The sequence below is a fragment of the Halictus rubicundus genome, unplaced genomic scaffold (genome assembly GCF_050948215.1).
Source record: "Halictus rubicundus isolate RS-2024b unplaced genomic scaffold, iyHalRubi1_principal scaffold0050, whole genome shotgun sequence".
Taxonomy (NCBI): Eukaryota; Metazoa; Arthropoda; class Insecta; order Hymenoptera; family Halictidae; genus Halictus; species Halictus rubicundus.
Window position 1 is genome coordinate 621,890 of NW_027488591.1, and position 8,759 is coordinate 630,648.

The following is an 8,759-nucleotide window of genomic DNA, read 5'->3' on the forward strand; positions in this document are numbered from 1 at the left end:
GGATAGAGGATAGGATAGGATAGAGGATAGGATAGAAGATCGGATAGAGGATAGGATAGGATAGAGGATAGGATAGGATAGAGGATCGGATAGAGGATAGGATAGGATAGAGGATCGGATAGAGGATAGGATAGGATAGAGGATAGGATAGGATAGAGGATAGAGTAGGATAGATTATAGGATAGGATAAAGGATAGGATTGGATAGAGGATCGGATAGAGGATAAGATAGGATAGACGATAGTATAGGATAGAGGACAGGATAGAATAGAGGATAGGATAGGATAAAGGATAGGATAGGATAGAGGATAGGATAGGATAGGATAGAGGATAGGATAGGATAGAGGATAGAATAGGATACGATAGAGGATAGGATAGGATAGAGGATAGGATAGGATAGAGGATAGGATAGGATAGAGGATAGGATAGGATAGAGGATAGGATAGGATAGAGGATAGGATAGGATAGAGGATAGGATAGGATAGAGGATAGGATAGGATAGAGGATAGGATAGGATAGAGGATAGGATAGGTAATTGGATAGGATAGGATAGAGGATAGGATAGGATAGAGGATAGATTAGGATAGATGATAGGATAGGATAGAGAATAGGATAGGATAGAGGATAGGATAGGATAGAGGATAGGATAGAGGATAGGATAGGATAGAGGATAGGAAAGGATAGAGGATAGGATGGGATAGAGGATAGGATAGGATAGAGGATAGGATAGGATAGAGGATAGGATAGGATAGAGGATAGGATAGGATAGAGGATAGGATAGAGGATCGGATAGAGGATAGGATAGGATAGAGGACAGGATAGGATAGAGGATAGGATAGGTAATTGGATAGGATAGAGGATAGGATAAGGTAGAGGATAGTATAGGATAGAGGATCGGATAGAGGATAGGATAGGATAGAGGATCGGATAGAGGATAGGATAGGATAGAGGATAGGGTAGGATAGAGGATAGAGTAGGATAGAGGATAGGATAGGATAAAGGATAGGATTGGATAGAGGAAAGGATAGAGGATAGGATGGGATAGAGGATAGGATAGGATAGAGGATAGGATAGGATAGAGGATAGGATAGGATAGAGGATAGGATAGGATAGAGGATAGGATAGAGGATAGGATAGGATAGAGGATAGGATAGGTAATTGGATAGGATAGGATAGAGGATAGGATAGGATAGAGGATAGATTAGGATAGATGATAGGATAGGATAGAGAATAGGATAGGATAGAGGATAGGATAGGATAGAGGATAGGATAGAGGATAGGATAGGATAGAGGATAGGAAAGGATAGAGGATAGGATGGGATAGAGGATAGGATAGGATAGAGGATAGGATAGGATAGAGGATAGGATAGGATAGAGGATAGGATAGGATAGAGGATAGGATAGAGGATCGGATAGAGGATAGGATAGGATAGAGGACAGGATAGGATAGAGGATAGGATAGGTAATTGGATAGGATAGAGGATAGGATAAGGTAGAGGATAGTATAGGATAGAGGATAGGATAGGATAGAGGATAGGATAGGATAAAGGATAGGATAGGATAGAGGATAGGATAGGATAGAGGATAGGATAGGATAGAGAATCGGATAGAGGATAGGATAGGATAGAGGATCGGATAGAGGATAGGATAGGATAGAGGATAGGGTAGGATAGAGGATAGAGGAGGATAGAGGATAGGATAGAGGATAGAATAGGATAGAGGATAGGATAGGATAGACGATAGTATAGGATAGAGGACAGGATAGAATAGAGGATAGGATAGGATAAAGGATAGGATAGGATAGAGGATAGGATAGGATAGGATAGAGGATAGGATAGGATAGGATAGAGGATAGGATAGGATAGGATAGAGGATAGGATAGAGGATAGGAGAGGACAGAGGATCGGATAGAGGATAGGATAGGATAGAGGATAGGATGGGATAGAGGAAAGGATAGGATAGAAGATAGGATAGGATAGATGATAGGATAGGAAAGAGGGTAGGATAGGATAGAGGATAGACTATAGGATAGGATAGAGGATAGGATAGGATAGAGGAGAGGATAGGATAGAGGATACGATAGGATAGAGGATAGGATAGGATAGAGGATAGGATAGGACAGAGGATAGGATAGAGGATAGGATAGAGGATAGGATAGGATAGAGGAAAGGATAGGATAGAGGATAGGATAGGTAATTGGATAGGATAGAGGATAGGATAAGGTAGAGGATAGTATAGGATAGAGGATAGGATAGGATAGAGGATAGGATAGGATAAAGGATAGGATAGGATAGAGGACAGGATAGGATAGAGGATAGGATAGGATAGAGGATCGGATAGAGGATAGGATAGGATAGAGGATCGGATAGAGGATAGGATATAATAGAGGATCGGATAGAGGATAGGATAGGATAGATGATAGGATAGGATAGAGGATAGAGTAGGATAGAGGATAGGATAGGATAAAGGATAGGATTGGATAGAGGATCGGATAGAGGATAGAATAGGATAGAGGATAGGATAGGATAGAGGATAGGATAGGATAGGATAGAGGATAGGATAGAGGATAGGATAGGACAGAGGATCGGATAGAGGATAGGATAGGATAGAGGATAGGATAGGATAGAGGAAAGGATAGGATAGAAGATAGGATAGGATAGATGATAGGATAGGAAAGAGGGTAGGATAGGATAGAGGATAGACTATAGGATAGGATAGAGGAGAGGATAGGATAGAGGATAGGATAGGATAGAGGATAGGATAGGATAGAGGATAGGATAGGATAGAGGATAGGATAGGATAGGATAGAGGATAGGATAGGATAGAGGATAGGATAGGATAGAGGATAGGATAATATAGGATAGAGGATAGAGTATAGGATAGGATAGAGGATAGGATAGGATAGAGGAGAGGATAGGATAGAGGATAGGATAGGATAGAGGATAGGATAGGATAGAGGATAGGATAGGATAGAGGATAGGATAGGATAGGATAGAGGAGAGGATAGGATAGAGGATAGGATAGGATAGAGGATAGGATAGGATAGAGGATAGGATAGGATAGGATAGAGGATAGGATAGGATAGAGGATAGAATACGATACGATAGAGGATAGGATAGGATAGAGGATAGGATAGGATAGAGGATAGGATAGGTAATTGGATAGGATAAAGGATAGGATAAGTTAGAGGATAGTATAGGATAGAGGATAGGATAGGATAGAGGATAGGATAGGATAAAGGATAGGATAGGATAGAGGATAGGATAGGGTAGAGGATAGAATAGGATAGATGATAGGATAGGATAGAGAATAGGATAGGATAGAGGATAGGATAGGATAGAGGATAGGATAGAGGATAGGATAGGATAGAGGATAGGAAAGGATAGAGGATAGGATGGGATAGAGGATAGGATAGGATAGACGATAGGATAGGATAGAGGATAGGATAGGATAGAGGATAGGATAGAGGATAGGATAGAGGATAGGATAGGATAGAGGATAGAGGATAGGATAGAGGATAGGATAGGACAGAGGATCGGATAGAAGATAGGATAGGATAGAGGATAGGATAGGATAGAGGATAGGATAGGATAGAGGATAGAATAGGATAGAGGATAGGATATGATAGAGTAAACGATATTATAGAGGATAGGATAGGATAGAGGATCGGATAGAGGATAGGATAGGATAGAGAATGGTATAGAGGATAGGATAGAGGATAGGATAGGATAGAGGATAGGATAGGATAGAGGATAGTATAGGATAGAGAATAGGATAGAATACAGGATAGGATAGGATAGGATAGAGGATAGGATAGAGGATAGGATAGGATAGAGGATCGGATAGAGGATCGGATAGAGGATAGGATAGGATAAAGGATAGGATTGGATAGAGGATCGGATAGAGGATAGAATAGGATAGAGGATAGGATAGGATAGAGGATAGGATAGGATAGAGGATAGGATAGGATAGGATAGAGGATAGGATAGAGGATAGGATAGGACAGAGGATCGGATAGAGGATAGGATAGGATAGAGGATAGGATAGGATAGAGGAAAGGATAGGATAGAAGATAGGATAGGATAGATGATAGGATATGAAAGAGGGTAGGATAGGATAGAGGATAGAGTATAGGATAGGATAGAGGATAGGATAGGATAGAGGATAGGATAGGATAGAGGATAGGATAGGTAATTGGATAGGATAGGATAGAGGATAGGATAGGATAGAGGATAGATTAGGATAGATGATAGGATAGGATAGAGAATAGGATAGGATAGAGGATAGGATAGGATAGAGGATAGGATAGAGGATAGGATAGGATAGAGGATAGGAAAGGATAGAGGATAGGATGGGATAGAGGATAGGATAGGATAGAGGATAGGATAGGATAGAGGATAGGATAGGATAGAAGATAGGATAGGATAGAGGATAGGATAGAGGATCGGATAGAGGATAGGATAGGATAGAGGACAGGATAGGATAGAGGATAGGATAGGTAATTGGATAGGATAGAGGATAGGATAAGGTAGAGGATAGTATAGGATAGAGGATAGGATAGGATAGAGGATAGGATAGGATAAAGGATAGGATAGGATAGAGGATAGGATAGGATAGAGGATAGGATAGGATAGAGGATCGGATAGAGGATAGGATAGGATAGAGGATCGGATAGAGGATAGGATAGGATAGAGGATAGGGTAGGATAGAGGATAGAGTAGGATAGAGGATAGGATAGGATAAAGGATAGGATTGGATAGAGGATCGGATAGAGGATAGAATAGGATAGAGGATAGGATAGGATAGACGATAGTATAGGATAGAGGACAGGATAGAATAGAGGATAGGATAGGATAAAGGATAGGATAGGATAGAGGATAGGATAGGATAGGATAGAGGATAGGATAGGATAGGATAGAGGATAGGATAGGATAGGATAGAGGATAGGATAGAGGATAGGAGAGGACAGAGGATCGGATAGAGGATAGGATAGGATAGAGGATAGGATGGGATAGAGGAAAGGATAGGATAGAAGATAGGATAGGATAGATGATAGGATAGGAAAGAGGGTAGGATAGGATAGAGGATAGACTATAGGATAGGATAGAGGATAGGATAGGATAGAGGATAGGATAGGTAATTGGATAGGATAAAGGATAGGATAAGTTAGAGGATAGTATAGGATAGAGGATAGGATAGGATAGAGGATAGGATAGGATAAAGGATAGGATAGGATAGAGGATAGGATAGGGTAGAGGATAGAATAGGATAGATGATAGGATAGGATAGAGAATAGGATAGGATAGAGGATAGGATAGGATAGAGGATAGGATAGAGGATAGGATAGGATAGAGGATAGGAAAGGATAGAGGATAGGATGGGATAGAGGATAGGATAGGATAGACGATAGGATAGGATAGAGGATAGGATAGGATAGAGGATAGGATAGAGGATAGGATAGAGGATAGGATAGGATAGAGGATAGAGGATAGGATAGAGGATAGGATAGGACAGAGGATCGGATAGAAGATAGGATAGGATAGAGGATAGGATAGGATAGAGGATAGGATAGGATAGAGGATAGAATAGGATAGATGATATTATAGGATAGAGGATAGGATATGATAGAGTAAACGATATTATAGAGGATAGTATAGGATAGAGGATCGGATAGAGGATAGGATAGGATAGAGAATGGTATAGAGGATAGGATAGAGGATAGGATAGGATAGAGGATAGGATAGGATAGAGGATAGTATAGGATAGAGAATAGGATAGAATACAGGATAGGATAGGATAGGATAGAGGATAGGATAGAGGATAGGATAGGATAGAGGATCGGATAGAGGATCGGATAGAGGATAGGATAGGATAGAGGATAGGATAGGATAGAGGAAAGGATAGGATAGAAGATAGGATAGGATAGATGATAGGATAGGAAAGAGGGTAGGATAGGATAGAGGATAGAGTATAGGATAGGATAGAGGATAGGATAGGATAGAGGAGAGGATAGGATAGAGGATAGGATAGGATAGAGGATAGGATAGGATAGAGGATAGGATAGGATAGGATAGAGGATAGGATAGGATAGAGGATAGGATAGGATAGGATAGAGGATAGGATAGAAGATAGGATAGGATAGATGATAGGATAGGAAAGAGGGTAGGATAGGATAGAGGATAGACTATAGGATAGGATAGAGTATAGGATAGGATAGAGGAGAGGATAGGATAGATGATACGATAGGATAGAGGATAGGATAGGATAGAGGATAGAATAGGATAGATGATATTATAGGATAGAGGATAGGATATGATAGAGTAAACGATATTATAGAGGATAGGATAGGATGGAGGATCGGATAGAGGATAGGATAGGATAGAGGATGGTATAGAGGATAGGATAGAGGATAGGATAGGATAGAGGATAGGATAGGAAAGAGGATAGAATAGGATACGATAGAGGATAGGATAGATGATAGGATAGGATAGAGGATAGGACAGAGGATCGGATAGAGGATAGGATAGGATAGAGGATAGGATAGGATAGAGGAAAGGATAGGATAGAAGATAGGATAGGATAGATGATAGAATAGGAAAGAGGGTAGGATAGGACAGAGGATAGACTAATGGATAGGATAGGGGAGAGGATAGGATAGAGGATAGGATAGGATAGAGGATAGGATAGGATAGAGGATAGGATAGGATAAAGGATAGGATAGGATAGAGGATAGGATAGGATAGAGGATAGGATAGGTTAGAGGATAGGATAGGATACAGGATAGGATAGAGGATAGGATAGGTAATTGGATAGGATAGAGTATAGGATAAGGTAGAGGATAGGATAGGATAGAGGATATAATAGGGTAGAGGATAGGATAGGATAGAGGATAGGATAGGAAAGAGGATAGGATAGGATAGAGGGTAGGATAGGATAGAGGATAGGATAGAGGATAGGATAGGATAGAGGATAGGATAGGATAGAGGATGGGATAGGATACAGGATAGGATATGATAGAGGATAGGATAGGACAGAGGATCGGATAGAGGATAGGATAGGATAGAGGATCTTATAGAGGATAGGATTGGATAGAGGATAGGATAGGATAGAGGATAGAGTAGGATAGAGGATAGGATAGGATAAAGGATAGGATTGGATAGAGGATCGGATAGAGGATAGAATAGGATAGAGGATAGGATAGGATAGAGGATAGTATGGGATAGAGGATAGGATAGAATAGAGGATAGGATAGGATAAAGGATAGGATAGGATAGAGGATAGGATAGGATAGGATAGAGGATAGGATAGGATAGGATAGAGGATAGGATAGGAAAGAGGGTAGGATAGGATAGAGGATAGACTATAGGATAGGATAGAGGATAGGATAGGATAGAGTATAGACTATAGGATAGGATAGAGGATAGGATAGGATAGAGGAGAGGATAGGATAGAAGATAGGATAGGATGGATGATAGGATAGGAAAGACTGTAGGATAGGATAGAGGATAGAGTATAGGATAGGATAGAGGATAGGATAGGATAGAGGAGAGGATAGGATAGAGGATAGGATAGGATAGAGGATAGGATAGGATAGAGGATAGGATAGGATAGGATAGAGGATAGGATAGGATAGAGGATAGAATAGGATTGAGGAGCGTTTAGGATAGAGGATAGGATATGATAGAGGATAGGATAGGATACGATAGAGGATAGGATAGGATAGAGGATAGGATAGGATAGAGGATAGGATAGGATAGAGGATAGGATAGGATAGAGGATAGGATAGGATAGGATAGAGGATAGGATAGGATAGGATAGAGGATAGGATAGGATAGAGGATAGAGTATAGGATAGGATAGAGGATAGTATAGGATAGAGGATAGGATAGGATAGAGGATAGAGTAGGATAGAGGATAGGATAGGATAAAGGATAGGATTGGATAGAGGATCGGATAGAGGATAGGATAGGATAGAGGATAGGATAGGATAGATGATATTATAGGATAGAGGATAGGATATGATAGAGTAAACGATATTATAGAGGATAGGATAGGATACAGGATCGGATAGAGGATAGGATAGGATAGAGGATGGTATAGAGGATAGGATAGAGGATAGGATAGGATAGAGGATAGGACAGGAACGAGGATAGGATAGGATACGATAGAGGATAGGATAGATGATAGGATAGGATAGAGGATCTGATAGAGGATACGATCGGATAGAGGATAGGATAGGATAGAGGATCGGATAGGTAATTGGATAGGATAGGGGAGAGGATAAGGTGGAGGCTAGTATAGGATAGAGGATCTGATAGAGGATAGGATAGGATGGAGGATAGGATAGGATCGAGGATAGGATAGGTAATTGGATAGGATAGAGGATAGGATAAGGTAGAGGATAGTATAGGATAGAGGATAGGATAGAGGATCGGATAGGATAGGATAGAGGATAGGATAGAGGATAGGGTAGAGGATCGGATAGAGGATAGGATAGGATAGAGGAAAGGATAGGATAGAGGATAGGATAGGTAATTGGATAGGATAGAGGATAGGATAAGTTAGAGGATAGTATAGGATAGAGGATAGGATAGGATAGAGGATAGGATAGGATAAAGGATAGGATAGTATAGAGGATAGGATAGGATAGAGGATAGAATAGGATAGATGATAGGATAGGATAGAGAATAGGATAGGATAGAGGATAGGATAGGATAGAGGATAGGATAGGATAGAGGATAGGATAGGATAGAGGATAGGA